The sequence below is a fragment of the Bufo gargarizans genome, chromosome 4 (assembly GCF_014858855.1).
Source record: "Bufo gargarizans isolate SCDJY-AF-19 chromosome 4, ASM1485885v1, whole genome shotgun sequence".
In the NCBI taxonomy this organism is placed as follows: domain Eukaryota; kingdom Metazoa; phylum Chordata; class Amphibia; order Anura; family Bufonidae; genus Bufo; species Bufo gargarizans.
In genome coordinates this window covers 188,224,913-188,241,509 of record NC_058083.1, presented here as the reverse complement: position 1 = coordinate 188,241,509, position 16,597 = coordinate 188,224,913, and the positions used below count along the sequence as shown (strand labels likewise).

The 16,597-nt window shown below is 41.5% G+C and overlaps 1 long non-coding RNA gene across 1 annotated transcript; it reads left to right on the top strand.

The window, feature by feature from the left end:
- The first annotated feature begins 1,001 nt into the window (after window positions 1-1,001).
- LOC122934125 lies at window positions 1,002-16,314 on the top strand. The gene is made up of 3 exons (XR_006388634.1): window positions 1,002-1,096; window positions 2,870-2,959; window positions 16,144-16,314. It is a non-coding gene; the product is annotated as an uncharacterized LOC122934125 (long non-coding RNA).
- Window positions 16,315-16,597: the final 283 nt, after the last annotated feature.

Below are 16,597 nucleotides of genomic sequence, written 5' to 3'. Positions count from 1 at the left end.
AACAAAACAAAAAAAACGTTGTTTTGCCAGTAACACCGGAAGAAGCCAGGTGTTACTGGCGAAACGACGTCGGGAGGAGGCGGCTGAGGGTTCCACACGCATCCTTGGGTAGTTATTTGCTCATCCTTTCCATACATAGGTCTGTTTATGCCTAACTTAGGATTTTTATGTCCGATGGCTTCTATTGTCTTATTGGCCTGCTTGTGTGTGGCTTATCTCTGCAATCTATATACCCTTGTGTGTTGACTTGTGTGTTGACCCCTCAGCCTCCTCTAGGGTTGTTTTTTCCTCACTGAACCTTTCCCTCTTCCTTGCTGCCGTTTTTATAAAGTATATTTTTATACATGTTAAATAAATGTATGTTAAATAAAGACTCTTTCATGTTTATATATACATGTGTTTGGTGCTAATTTTTGGTGTGTTTAACATATATGTAATGGTGTATACGTTAAATGAAGGCCATACTGTGAAGAGAATAAAATAAATATAAACATAATAAAATAAGAATTATTCTGCATGTATATCTATAATAGATTCTCTCTCATTCAGACAATTATTTTATTATTTCATAGAATTCCATAGAATCCAGACAAAAATATAATAATGTTTGTAAGTTTTGCTCATACAAATTGAACTTTTCGGTCTGGACAGACCTTCCTCATTTATAGGAGTCTATATAAAAAAAAAATAAACAAAATGAGAAGATAAAAATGTTTCGTAGAAACAAATCTCAGAAAAAATATAGAAAAGGTTTATATTTTCTGCATTATTTTTTTTTTTTTCTGGAATTTTATGCAATAAAATTCTCGTCTAAATGAGATAAAATTTGAGTGCCATGGTATAATACTTGTGATATTGTGGCTCTTCACCTACCGCTTGCACCATATGGAGTGCAAGTGTCAACCTATCTATAATTGATGTAATTGAAATGACTACTTATTGTAAACACATTCATATAATGAGTTATCTATATCCATTCTTTACTCTGTAGGGTTTTCATAGAGAGTTATACGAGGTAAATTTTAGAATAAAACCAACCAACTGTTCCAAGCCTGACTATTCCATTTTGGGAGATGAATGTCACATCCAAGTGTCTGTAAGTGAACCTGCAGATTTTCATACATTGACATACGTAAATGCTTTCATAAGAATATGTCTACCCTTCAAAATGTGGCTTACAACTAACGGGCAGAAAACGATGTTGTGATGGATTAGCCAAATATTTGCGTTTAAACGGTTCTATTTCTGGTAATAAAGTGAGTCTGTCACATCTTTTCACCAATATAACTAACAGCAAACCCATTCCAGACATAGCTGTGTGTATTTGGATCTTTACTCCATGTCCAGGAAAAGCACATTAATTCTGCTGAAAAACAGCTCCCAGGTGCCCAAAGCAAAGCAAAGTCTGCCCAGCTGGCACTTGGGAGCTGCTTTTCAGCAGAACAAAAGTGCTTTTCCTGGACATGGAATAAAAAGACAAAGGGGGTAATTTATTAAACAGAAATACGACTAAATTTCGCCCCGCTCGTGTCAGTTCTATAAAAGTGGGCATGACATGGGTCCTTTGCACCGCAATCTGCGACTTCACCCCGCTCGTGTCAGTTCTATAAAAGTGGGCATGAGGTTAGTCCTTTGCACCGCAATCTGCAACTTCGCCCTGCTCGTGTCAGGGCATGATGTGGGCGGGGAAGAGGACGGACCGGCAGACTGGTCTCATTTACCATTTTCAAAGCCTGTTTTAGGCCTCTTACACACGGGCGAGTTTTCCGCGCGGGTGCGATGCGTGAGTTGAACCTATTGCACCTGCACTGAATCCGGACCCATTCATTTCTATGGGGCTGTGCACATGAGCGGTGGTTTTCACGCATCACTTGTGCGTTGTGTGAAAATTGCAGCATGCTCTATATTCTGCGTTTTTCACGAAGTGAATGGGGCTGCGTGAAAATCGCAAGCATCCGCAAGCAAGTGCGGATGCTGTGCGATTTTCTCGCATGGTTGCTAGGTGACGATCGGGATGGGGACCTGATCATTATTATTTTCCCTTATAACATGGTTATAAAGGAAAATAATAGCATTCTGAATACAGAATGCATAGTAAAATAGGGATGGGGGGGTTAAAAAAATGAAAAAAAAAAAATATTAAACTCACCTCATCCACTTGTTCGCGCAGCTCGGCTTCTCTTCTGTCTTCTTCTTTGATGACCTGGGAGGAAAAGGACCTTTGGTAATGTCACTGCACTCATCAGATGGTCCATCACATGATCCATCACCATGGTGATGGACCATGTGTTTGAGCGCAGTGACGTCACCAAAGGTCCTTTTCCTCCCAGGTCATCAAAGAAGAAGAGAAGCTGAGCTGCGCGAACAAGTGGATGAGGTGAGTAAAATATTTTCTTTTTCTTTTTTAACCCCTTAATCCCTATTTTATTAAGCATTCTGTATTAAGAATGCTATTATTTTCCCTGCCGATCCGATAAATAGTAAAAAGTCGACAACCCCTTTAAATGAATAAAATACAGGTTTTACTGAATCTTTTCCCATAAAACTATACTATATATCAGTCTGTTTCACTCCTCCTGCTCTATAACCTGCTGCCTGAAGATTTCTTTGCATTTTCATGGTGACAGATTCCCTTTAACTATATTTTTTGCAGACATCATTTAAAATATGACATTTTGGAATTTTCTCTTTGTATGCAAGCTAGAATAAGTTGGATACCACTTTCCCATCATCTGCCAGTTTTCTTGGATGATGGGAATGGTGTATCTTTCTCAAATATACTCCTGGCACTGTAGAAATAAAGTTATTATAATCTTTTTCATAATAACTGCTACTTCCTTAATACTTCCTACTTTCTGCTTAATTCTAGCCTAGCCTGCATTGTAGAACTCAGATAAACGTTACAGATAAGACAGTCAGTGTTCATTCAGGACTTCAGTGTGGGCCAATAATGCTGGCGGTAAGCACATTATTTATTTTTATTTTTCTTCAACATTGTTTGCAGTACTAAAATCCAGTACTAAAATCCCATATTTATACTGATTTTGTGTTGGATTAATAGCATAAGCCTACATTTCCCACCATTGACAAGCTACGTAACACTTCATTGATTTCTAAACCATTGTCTTTTTGTCAAATCTGCAGTAGACTGTATTGCAAATATGCAAAGGGATTATTAGTTTTAGGTGTATGCTGCTTATTGTTCATGTAAAAAAAACATAGAAAACATAGAAAACATATAGGCCCTTATTTATCATGCCTTTACTCATGAATTCTGTTTTCATGAAGTTGCAAAATGGGCTTTTTTGTGACTTTTCGGGGCTCATTTGCGCAAACATTTTGCATTTTTACACATCTCACTCCAGTTTTGAAATATGATTGAAAAAGTGGGTGTGGTTAGAGATGTTAATTTATTTAATGCACTTATATAGCACTACTATATTCCGCAGCGCTTTACAGACATTAGCATACAACTGTTCCCAATGAGGCTCACAATCTAAGGTCCCTATCTGTATGTCTTTGGAGTGTTCGAGGAAACCCACGCAAACACAGGGAGAACATACAAACTCTATGCGGATGTTGCCCTTGGTCAGATTCAAACCGAGGACCCCAGCACTGCAAGACACCAGTGCTAACCGCTGAGCCACCATGCTGCCCATAATTAAAAAGCCCATGTTAATGAGCTTCAGTCTAGATTTATCACTGAGACCTTTTTAAAAATTTGCAAAAAAAAGTCATAATCTCACTCCAGTAGGAGGGTGGAGTAGAAAAAGTGGAGTAGATTTTCTAGACAAAACGATTTAACGGGGCTGTATCATCTTGAACAATGGGAGCATATTGCTAGGATATGCCCCAAATGTCTGATAAGTGCACATCTATCCTTAGAAAGGAGCCAACAAAGTGCATGAGGGTCCACCACACATGCGCAGCCGCCCTCCATTCATTTCTATGGGACTGCCGAAAATAGCCGCAGAGTGCTTGGCTAGGTCTGTAAGACCCATAGAAGTGAATGGAGTGGTGGCCACGCTTGCGCAGGGCTCTTCCCTTTCTTTTCAATGGGCCTTCTGAAAATAGCCAAGCACACAGCTCAGCTATTTTTGGCAGTCCCATAGAAATGAATGTAGGGCGGCTGCTGATGCATGGTGTGTCCTCCTGCATTTTGCTGGCTTCTTTTTAAGGATAGGTGGGCAACTATCAGACATTGGGGGGAACTTCCTAGCAATATGCCCCCCAATGTCCAAGATGATGCAACCCTTTTAAGAATGAGACAAATGTATGTGGCATAATGTACCCCACCAAAGACTCAAAAAATAATGAAATTAAAGGGTATGTACACCTTCAGAGGCAATTTTTGGCTACAAATCATATTTTCAATTGGCCTTTATTAAAAATATTGAGCCATTCTGTCACAATGGGTTAACTGTTTTTCTAACTGTGTGACTGGTACTTTCCCTTTGTGCCAGTAATCTAATAAACCTCTAAATTACTAAGAGTTCATAAACACTTATTTAAGCCACACTATTATCAGGAAGATAACAAGTGTGCTATAATGAGTGTTTATAAGGTCAGAGAGCAGAGATAAGGAGTCTGTCAGCTCCCCAACTGACGGAAAAGACAGAAAATCCACAGGCTGCTCCTACAGCATCTCAGCTATGTACAGAAAAAAAGGATGCCATTTCTTTAATAAAGACAAATTTAAATAAATTAATTTTAACTCAAAATAGGTACAATGCAATATTTAAAAAAAAATTCCCCCAATGGTGTACATTACATGCCTTTAAATATTCCCCTCATAGAGCTAATGAGGCTCTGTTCAGCAGACAAGAGGTACCACTGACTTGGAGATTGCCAGGTTCTATAGATGCTCCAAAGCCTGTAACACAGATTTTAAATACAGGTCCCTACTTTCTAAACCTAATGATGGCAAAAACAGGTTGTCTAGACTTGCACCAGATTTATCACAGGGGCTCGGGCTGGATAAGAAATCTGGTGCAGGTTAGACACTTTTCTTTCTTATACCAGATAATGGTTGGGTTATGGCTCATGCACATGACCGTATGTATTTTGCTGGCCCCCTAATAGAACTGTACTATCCTTGTCGGTAATGTGGACAATAATAGGACATGTTATTTTTTTTGCGGAACGGACATATGGATATGGAATGCATACGGAGCAACTTTCATTTTTTTGTGGACCCATTGAAAGGAATGGCTCTGCATATGGACCTGTAAAAAAACCGGAATGGAAATGGAAGAAAAATACCTTTTTGTGCATGAGCCCTTACTTTGAGCCACATTTTAACTCCAGAATTGGGGCACAGTTTTGGAATAAAATGAAGCATTTTGGGCCCTCCACTTTCCCTTGTCGAGCATGATGGAAAAAAGTCCAAAAACACTAAGGGGGGGGGGGTATTTATCCAACTGGTGTAAAGTAAAACTGGCTTAGTTGCCCATAGCAACCAATCAGATTTCACCTTTCATTTTTGACAGCTCCTTTTGGAAAATGAAAGGTAGATTCTAATTGGTTGCTATGGGCAACTAAGCCAGTTCTGCATTACACTAGTTTGATAAATGTCCCCCAAGGTGCACAAAATTGCTCCACCTTTCCTGTAACAATTCCTGAAAACATATGTAACAATAATGGAAAATATATAGCTTTAGTAATCAATCTCATTATACACAGATTATCTGAGAAGTAACTTAAAGGGGGTTTCCAGTTTGCATTAACATCCTTTAAAATAGTTATGTATAAAGGTACCTATAATTTTGTAATGTATTTCTTTTACTGTTGGGTAGGAGGAACTGGGTGTTAGAGATGGTGCAGGAGCTAAGGCAGAAAAAAGAGAAGTGCATCATGGGTTTGGTTGGATACAGAAACAGGAAGTGCTACAAACAGGATGGAAACATACCGTAGTGTATGTTTTAGATGGTGAAAAAAGGGTCAGGAGAGTCTAAAGTGAAAAGAAAATATTGGGAATATCTACATGAGGTAAGCAACTACATGAGCATATCTGTTAAAAACCTGGAAAACCTCTGCACTGGTCTCCTATGGGTCAGTGGTACCTTTTCAGGGACTCGTGTGAGTATAACATTCTATAGAAACTGCAGACCATACTGATAACACATGGTGAAGACAGAAAGAAACAATTTAAAATTGCAAATATTCCCAGTGGAAGGGATCAGATAGCTAAATAAAGCATACACTCACCTAAAGAATTATTAGGAACACCATACTAATACGGTGTTGGACCCCCTTTTGCCTTCAGAACTGCCCTAATTCTACGTGGCATTGATTCAACAAGGTACTGATAAGCATTCTTTAGAAATGTTCACCCATATTGTTAGGATAGCATCTTGTAGTTGATGGAGATTTGAGGGATGCACATCCAGGGCACGAAGCTCCTGTTCCACCACATCCCAAAGATGCTCTATTGGGTTGAGATCTGGTGACTGTGGGGGCCATTTTAGTACAGTGAACTCATTGTCATGTTAAAGAAACCAATTTGAAATGATTCGAGCTTTGTGACATGGAGAATTATCCTGCTGGAAGTAGCCATCAGAGGATGGGTACATGGTGGTCATGAAGGGATGGACATGGTCAGAAACAATGCTCAGGTAGCCCGTGGCATTTAAACGACGGCCAATTGGCACTAAGGGGCCTAAAGTGTGCCCAGAAAACATCCCCCACACCATTACACCACCACCACCATCCTGCACAGTGGTAACAAGGCATGATGGATACATGTTCTCATTCCGTTTACGCCAAATTCGGACTCTACCATTTGAATGACTCCAGTCTTTTCCAGTCTTCAACAGTCCAATTTTGGTGAGCTCGTGCACATTGTAGCCTCTTTTTCCTATTTGTAGTGGAGATGAGTGGTACCCGGTGGGGTCTTCTGCTGTTGTAGCCCATCCGCCTCAAGGTTGCGCGTGTTGTGGCTTCACAAATGCTTTGCTGCATACCTCGGTTGTAACGAGTGTTTTTTTCAGTCAACCTTGCTCTTCTATCAGCTTGAAACAGTCGGCCCATTCTCCTCTGACCTCTAGCATCAACAAGGCATTTTCGCCCACAGGACTGCCGCATACTGGATGTTTTTCCCTTTTCACACCATTCTTTGTAAACCCTAGAAATGGTTGTGTGTGAAAATCCCAGTAACTGAGCAGATTGTGAAATACTCAGACCGGCCCGTCTGGCACCAACAACCATGCCACGTTCAAAATTGCTTAAATCACCTTTCTTTCCCATTCTGACATTCAGTTTGGAGTTCAGGAGATTGTCTTGACCAGGACCACAACCCTACATGCATTGAAGCAACTGCCATGTGATTGACTAGATCAGTGACGGTGAACCTTTTTAAGACAGAGTGCCCAAACTGTAACCCAAAACCCACTTATTTATCGTAAAGTGCCAACACGGCAATTTACCCTGAATACAACAGTCCAATATAGTATATCTTCCATGTACTTTCTCATTTAGGTATAATAGCCTGCCTACATTCAATGCGCTGCCTGTGCTGTTCATAGTGCGCCCTGCACTGATGAATGCCAGGAAAAGTCTAAGGCATATGGTACACCATAGACTTTTTCCAGGGTGTGGGTGCCCACAGAGAGGGCTCTGAGTGCCACCTCTGGCACCCGTGCCATAGGTTCGCCAACACTGGACTAGATAATCGCATTAATGAGAAATAGAACAGGTGTTCCTAATAATTCTTTAGGTGAGTGTATATCACAATTCTATACATCAAGTATTACACAATAGTGAAAAAATGTAACCATTAAATAGGTTTTTTGTGACTACTTTGGTTTTTAACAGATATGCTCAGGTAGTTACCGTATTTTTCACTTTATAAGACGCACCAGATGATAAGACGCGCCCCCCCCCCAGATTTTAGAGTAGGAAAAATAAGAAACAAATATTTTTCATCAGACGTCATATCAGCCCACTCAGAGCCTTATAAAACCTCAGATTAGCCCATCAGACCCTTATCGGACCTCAGATTAGCCCATCAGACCCCCATCAGGTCTCAGATTAGCCCATTAGAACCCCATCAAACCTCATATTAGCCCATCAGTACCCCCAGACCTCATATTAGCCCATCAGTACCCCCAGACCTCAGATTAGCCCATCAATACCCCCAGACCTCAGATTAGCCCATCAGTACTCCCAGACCTCAGATTAGCCCATCAGTACTCCCAGACCTCAGATTAGCCCATCAGTACCCCCAGACCCCAGATTAGCCCATCAGTACTCCCAGACCTCAGATTAGCCCATCAGTACCCCCAGACCCCAGATTAGCCCATCAGTACCCCCAGACTTCAGATTAGCCCATCAGTACTCCCAGACCTCAGATTAGCCCATCAGTACCCCCAGACCCCAGATTAGCCCATCAGTACCCCCAGACCTCAGATTAGCCCATAAGTACCCCCCGGTCCTCAGATTAGCCCATCAGTACCCCCAGACCTCAGATCAGCCCATCAGTACCCCCAGACCTCAGAATAGCCAATCAGTACCCTCAGAATAGCCCATCAGACCTCAGATCAGACTAAACTAAAAAATGAAATGACTATGTGCAGCATCAGGTCACGCTGTACAGGGTCAGGACAGTGCAGCGCAGGCTGGGAAGATGTGAGCGCGACATCTGAAGAGGAGCCGTGGCGCAGACCAGGGAGGGTAAGTATTACCTGCGCTTGCGGCACTTCGCTCCCTGCTCCTAATACATACTAGTGAGCGCTTCCATAATGGAAGTGCTCACTAGTATTCGTTTTATAAGACGCACCGACACTTTCCCCCCACATTTGCGGGGGGAGTGCGTCTTATAAAGCGAAAAATACGGTACTTACCACATGTACATCTTACCCATGCTTTTTTCAATTTGGACAAAAAAAAATAATCAGGCAACAGCCAGCAATATCACGATGATACACATATAGGGGGTCATTTATCAAACTGGTGTAAAGTAGGACTGCCTTAGTTTTCCATAGCAACCAATCAGATTCCACCAATAACCCTTTCACCCCCAAGGTTTTTTCTTTTTTTGCGATTTTGTTTTGCGCTCCCTGCCTTCACACAGCCATACATTTTTTATTTGTATGTTCACATAGCCATATGCGGGCTTGTTTTTTGCAGGACAAGTTGTACTTTCCAACACCACCATTTAATATTGCATATGATGTAGTGGGAAGCGGGGAAAAAATTCCAAATGGGGTGAAATTGCAACAAAAAAAAGCAATTCCACCACAGTTTTATGTTTTTTTTATTTACGACGTTCGAAGTGCGATAAAACTGAGCAGTTACTTTTACAGGTGAGTAAGAATCCGTCGGTACCTTATATGTATAGTTTTTCTTGCGTTTTGATAGTGATAAAAAATTAAAAAGTGTGAAAAAAATCTGTAAACATTTTTGGTCCCTATAACTTTTGGGGAATTATGTGTACGGAACTGTATGGGGGCTCATTTTTTGCAGGGCGATCTGGACTTTTCATTGATACCATTCTGGGGTGTTTATGACTTTTTGATCACTTTTTATTTAATTTTTCTGTAGAAAATGAAGCGGCCATTTGGACGCTTTTTCCGTTTGCTGTATGGGGAATATATTTTTATACTATGGGCGTTGTCGCACATTGTGTATTTTTTTTTTTATGTTTTAGTTCTTTTATTTATATTTTGGAAAAAGGGGGGGTGATTAGAATTTTTAAAAAAAAAATTGTAACACTTTTTTATAGTTCACATAGGAAACTATAACATGCAATCATTAGATTGCTAGTCTGAGAGACCCCAATGCACTAGCATTGGAGTCTATGAGAAAATTGCTTGTTTCCTATGGAGCCCTATTACAGGCAAGGGCTCCATAGGAAATACTATGCAGCAGCCTCCTGTCAGTCACAAAGACAGGGGCTGCTGCATACACGATCCAGCTCCTCCATTCGCCACACGGGCGAGGCAGAGCATCACCGGAAGCATGCGCTTCCGGTGTTTCACGTGTTCAGATGCCGTGGTCAGGATTGCTGTGGGCAACTAAGCTAGTTCTACTTTACACCAGTTTGATAAATGACCCCCATAATACCCATTACATCCAGTGATCTTTAATGTGATTTAGATATTCCCTTCTCTCTTCTCCATTCAGCCCAGATTGCCATGACAACTTCTTTCAGCCATGTCTTTGCAGAGTTTACCTCACAGAATCTCTGATTCCTCACTTTTCCATCATCCTCTCAATATTCTGGTGCCCCAACAGTGTCATCTTTCTGCCACACCAATATTGTGAATGCTGTGCTTACCAATGCCCCAAAATATTATACTACAAAAACAGTAGTACAATACAGATAGTCCCCATGAAGTAACATACAAAAATAGGTGAAAAATTATATTTGGACAGTGCCCATAAGTTAAAGTACTCCCTTACTAGCAATACTGCCCCTTATAGTATCCAGAGTAATAAAATGCTCCTGCAAAGTGACTCCAGTAGAAATGAATCCCCCTGTAGTGCTTCCAGCAGTAATAAACTACCCAACAGTGCCCTCAGTATGGATGAAGCCTCCTATAGTGCCCCCAGTAAAAATAATGCCCATATAATACCCTCAGTAATAACAGTGCCCCCAGTAGTAATAATATTGCTCCTATAGTGCCCCCAGTAATACAATTGCTCCTTATGGTTCCCCAGGAACATGTTACCCACAAAGTGGCCCATTAGAGACTAGGGAAACAATTGGATACTCTCGTGGCTCTTGTACCATGTGATATCTGCAGTGTAGACCACTTTCAGCCTGCAGTCTAAGATGCCTGCGTCCTGGCCCAGGATGTCGAGATCTTGTTTTTGCACCACATGTTTCCCAACACAAAGGGGTCATATTGATATAATTGCTTCTCAAACTGTCTGCGCCATAATCTCCTAGGTTTTAGGCCTAGTGCCTTTTGGCCTATTAGGGTATTCAATTCAACTGTATGGCCATAATGACGATTTCACAGTTAGGCTATTTTCACATGTGCATTTTTAATTTAGGTTTTGCGATCCAGCAGAGGATGTCAAAACGTGAATTTAAAGGATCCGTTGCATTTTATACATCCTGATGGCTCAGTTTTGGCCGGATCCAGTTGTATTAAATCAAAACTGAACAAACCTGATCAAGAATGAAAAACATTGTAAGGGTACATTCACACTAGCATTATTATTTTCCGGTATTGAAATCCGGTAAAGGGTGTTAATACCGTAAAAAAACGCATCATTTTTGTATGCATCAGGATGTCTTACGTTCCGTCCCTTGTACGGTATTTGACCAGACAAAATACTGCAGCATGCTGCAGTATTTTTTCTGGACAAAATCCTGGAACATTACCGTACTTGCCGGATACTCCATTAATTTCGACTGCGCATGAGCAGTTCTTTCTAGCTTTAAAAAAAGTTAAAAGATCCGTTATTCCGGATGATACCGGAAAGACGGATCCGGTATCTCAATGCAAAAGTCTAATGGATCCATATCCGGAAAAAAAGGTTACCGTTTGCATATGGATTTCCGGATCTGGCAGGCAGTTCTGGCAACGTAATTGTCTGCCGGATTCTTCTAACGCTAGTGTGAAAGTACCCTTAGGCTACTTTCACACTTGCGTTGTTAACTCCAGTATTGAGATGCGGCAGAGGATCTCAATACCGGAATTAAATGGATCCGTTTTGATTTTGCACATCAGTATACATCCATTCCGTTGGATTCACGCGATTGTGTGAAATCAAAACAGAAAAAAAAAATTGAATGGGTGATGGATCTGGTTTCTTAGGCTCCTCAAAAAACGGATCCGTCAACATTGACTTAAATTGTTTTCAGTGCCGGATCAGGTTTTTTCCCCCATTTTTTGCAGTGTGCAGCAGTTTTGTGTTGAGTCACAAAACAGAATGCTGAGGGATCTGTTTCCGTTCAGAATGCAAGAGGACTAAACAGAAGCGTTTTTTTCTTCTCCCGGATCTCAATAACAGAAAACAACAACGCAAGTGTGAAAGTAGCCTAAGGGCTCATTGACATGACCGTATATTTTTTTCGTTCCCGTTCCGTATTTTTGTGGACTGCATGCAAAGCCATTTATTTCAATGGGTCCGCAAAAAAAACAGAAGGTACTCCGTGTGCATTCCGTTTCCATATTTCCGTTCCTAAACATTTTGAGTCTTGTCCTATTATTGTCCGCAAATCACGTTCCATGGCTCCATTCACGTCAATAGGTCTGCAAAAAATACAGAATGCATACGGAACACATCTGTATTTTGCGGATCCATGCCCACTTTGCCCATGTGTTTACTGTTTACAAACAGTACATTACAGTAATAATTACAAATTTTCAGTTTCAGTTTGCGATCCGCAAAAAACAGATCACATACGGAGATTTTTTGCGGAAATACGGAACGGAAACTCTACGGATCCAAAAAACGGAACAACGGATCTGTGAAAAATGGCCCGCAAAACAGATACGGTCGTGTGAACAAGCCCTAAGTCAATGGTGCCTGATCCTTTTTTTTTTTCATTACAGGAAAAAAAGGATCTGGCACCTATTGACTTAGGCCTCTTTCACATGAACGATACAAATTGTGTCAGGGTGCGTTCAGTGAAACTTGCACCATTTCGCAAGCAAGTTCGGTCAGTTTTGTCTGCAATTGCATTCTTTTTTCACGCGAGTTCAATCTATTTAATACATTTTTCACACGTATGAAAAAAAAAAAAACTGAAGACTTAGGGCTCATGCACATGACCGTATGGCTTTTTCAGTGTTTTGCGGTCCGTTTTTTACGGATCCGTTGTTCCGTTTTGTGTTTCCTTTCCGTTTTTTTTGTTCCGTTTTTCTGTATATGCCACATACAGTATACAGTAATTATATAGAAAAAAATTGGGCTGGGCATAACATTTTCAATAGATGGTTCAGCAAAAACTGAACAGACATGGAAGACATACGGACGCATTTTTTTGCGGACCTATTGACTTGAATGGAGCAACAGAACGTGATTTTCAGACAAGAATAGGACATGTTCTATCTTTTCACTGTACGGAAATACTGAAACGGAATGCACACGGAGACATCTCAGATTTTTTTGCTGAACCATTGAGATGTACCGCATATTGAACTTAAAAAACGGCCAGTATACTGAACGCAAAATACAGTCGTGTGCATGAGCCCTTACAAACAACATCTCCTAGCAGCTATCAGTAAAAAACACTTTGCATCCGGATTAGGCCGAATGCACACGGCCGTGTTCCATGGCCGTGAGCGGTCATTGGTATCCCTGCCTGGAATCCTGCTGAGAGCAGGAGCGCATGGCGTTATTGGTTGCTATGACGCCGTGCGCTTCATGCCGCCGCCGCAGTACAGTAAAACACTTGTATGATCTATAAGAGTGTATTACTGTAGTGCAGAGGCGGCATGAAGCGCACGGCGTCATAGCAACCAATGACACAGTGTGCTCCTGCTCTCAGCAGGATTCCAGGCCGGAATACCACGGACCGCTCACAGCCGTGAAACATGGCATGGTGTGCATTTGGCCTTAGAATGCGTTTTTCACTGAAGCCCCATTCACTTCTATGGGGCCAGGGCTGTGTGAAAAACAAGAGAAAACTGATCCGTCCCCATTGACTTGCATTGTGGGTCATGATGGATCTGTTTTGCTCCGTATCCCGTGACTGAAAGCAAACCGCAGCATGCTGAGGTTTGCTCTCCGGTATGAGAACGAAACGGAATGCATTTTGGAGCATTCCGTTCTGTTCAGTTACGTTTTGTCCCCTTTGACAATGAATGGGGACGAAACAAAAGCGTTTTTTTCCGGTATTGAGACCCTATGACGGATCTCAATATCGGAAAATAGAAATGCTAGTGTGAAAGTTTACAGCGGTTTTGTGTCTGGCCCCAAAATGCAATTGAACTGAACTGATGCATCCTGACCATTTTTTTCCCCATTGACAATAAATGGGGAGAACTGATCCTTTTGCCGGATCTCAAAACCTGAATTTAAAATGCAGATGTCAGCGAAATTGCAGAAGGCCTCGATGGTAAGGTGTGTCTTTTTGCTGATGACACAAAGATTTGTAACAGGGTTGATGTTCCTGGAGGGATACACCAAATGGAAAAGGATTTAGGAAAACTAGAGGAATGGTAAAAAATCTGGCAACTAAAATTTAATGTTGATAAGTGCAAGATAATGCACCTGGGGCGTAAAAACCCAAGAGCAGAATATAAAATCAGTGATACAGTCCTAACCTCAGTATCTGAGAAAAGGGATTTAGGGGGTCATTATTTCAGAAGACTTAAAGGTAGGCAGACAGTGTCATAGAGCAGCAGGAAATGCTAGCAGAATGCTTGGGTGTATAGGGAGAGGCATTACCAGTAGAAAGAGGGAGGTGCTCATGCCGCTCTACAGAGCACTAGTGAGACCTCATTTGGAGTATCGTGCTCAGTACTGGAGACCATGGGCCAGATTTATCATGTCTCTGACAGCTGACTCCACTTTCACATATGGCTAAAGTCAGTTTTAGCAAAGTCAGATTTATGATCGGCCCTTTAAGACTGTAATAAATGTGGTTTGACGGTAGCAGTTTATCCGTCAGTAAGCAGCTTTACAAAAGTCGCACGTTTTTATGAAAAAGTCGCACGATTTTATGAAAAAGTCGCATGTTCTATTAAAAAGTCTCATAAGATAAGCATGGTCCTCACTGGAGTGAAATTGCGACTTTTTTGCGACTTTTTAAATAGTCCCAATAGTAAATCTGTCTAGAGATTAATTTACATAAGAAAACACGCCCACTTTCAGAAAACTGGCGAGCATAGTGCAGAGCAGAAAAATTTGTGTGCAGTTTTAGCATTTGGGACTTTTTTGGGGACCTTTTCACTCCATTATTCTGACCTGAGCTAATGATAAATCTGGCCCAATATCTCCAGAAGGATATTGATACTTTGGAGAGAGTTCAGAGAAGAGCTACTAAACTAGTTCATGGATTGCAGGATAAAACAAATCCGGGATGCCCGTGTGAAAGTGGCCTTAGGGAACTTTTTCTCTAGCGTTTTTATTTTCCGGTGTCGAGTTCGTCACAGGAGCTCAATACCGGAAAAAAATGATCAGATTTATCCTAATGCATTCTGAATGGAGAGCATTCCGTACAGTATGCATCAGTTAAGTCCCTCTTACGTTTTTTTGGCCGGAGAAAATACTGCAGCATGCATTTCCATTTAAATATATTAGTGCCGGATCCGGCATTAAGTGATCCGGTTTTATGGTCTGCGCATGCAAAATGCAAAAATAAATAAATACCGGATCCGTTTTTCCGAATGACACCGGAGAGACGGATCCGGTATTTCAATGCATTTGTAAGATGGATCCGGATCCGTCTAACAAATGCCATCTGTTTGCGTCAGAATTGCCGGATCGGGCAGGCAGTTTCAGCGACGGAACTGCCTGCCGGAATCCTCTGCTGCAAATGTGAAAGTACCCTTAAACAGTTATGGCCAGTTCGCCGTGTTCGCCAGTGAACACATGTGGGCTGCCATCTTAACTCACAAGTTCGGCGATGCACAGGTAAGTCACCGGGAGCAGGCAGTTCCGAGAACAGCCTGATGAAGGCCGGTGACCGCATTTAATTCAGACCGGCTCGCGCACAGGCACAGGTAAGGACTTACCTGTGCATCACCGGACTTGTGAGTTAAGATGGCAGCCCGCATGTGTTTGCGGGCGAACACGGCAAACTGGCCATCACTGACCTTAAATACAAAAGGACAACCTGCGCCTCCCAGACCAACCAGGTTAATGAGGACTTGACAATCCCAGCATTAATTAAAGCTGGAAGCATCATTATGTACCTGGCTGGTGGCTGTAAGAAGGTCGGCTCCTTGAGCATCAGCTCACTGGTAGAGTCGATGACAAGTCTGTCCCTGCCAGCTGCTAGTCCACATAGAGTTTATTTTCTGGTGCACAGACCTCCCAATATGTGGCAAATCTATGTGTATGGCTAGATCCAGACTGGTGTAAGAAACATCTTGAGCTGTGTGTGCAAGTGCGCTGATAAGCAGGTAAATCAAACTTATCTTTATTTTAATGATAAAGATGTAAAGTTTTTTTTTTATCTAGTGAAAAGTTCAAAGTAGGTATGATGACATTTAATTTAGTATTTTATGTGTTTTCTAGCTTTCTTTACGTTATGGTTATAGTGGACTGTCCCCTCTGCGCTTTAGTGCCAACGAGAATAAGTACAAAGAGAATAAGACTAACAGCCTGTCAAAATTCATCAATCTTGAAAGAACCGATCAAGCGAGTCAAAGGCGACATGGGCATAATAACAGAAAAGAACATAAACAAGACAAAAAAGGGATAAAACACAAAGAAAAGAGTGGGCAGAAATATCCACATCAAGACTCTTTAGAAGAAAACAACAAAAATGAAGTCACTCCTGCTCCTCCTCTGCACCTAACTAAACCAGCCATTCAAACGCCTGCTGTCTATAAAGTACCTGATGTGTCCAACAGTCAGGAAACTTCACCAAATACTAATAAAACATCTGTGCTAGATTTTCCAGGACGTCCCACTGATGTTGTCCCAAGATGTCCTGGAACAGTGTGGCAGCCAAAAAGCCAGATTCCTA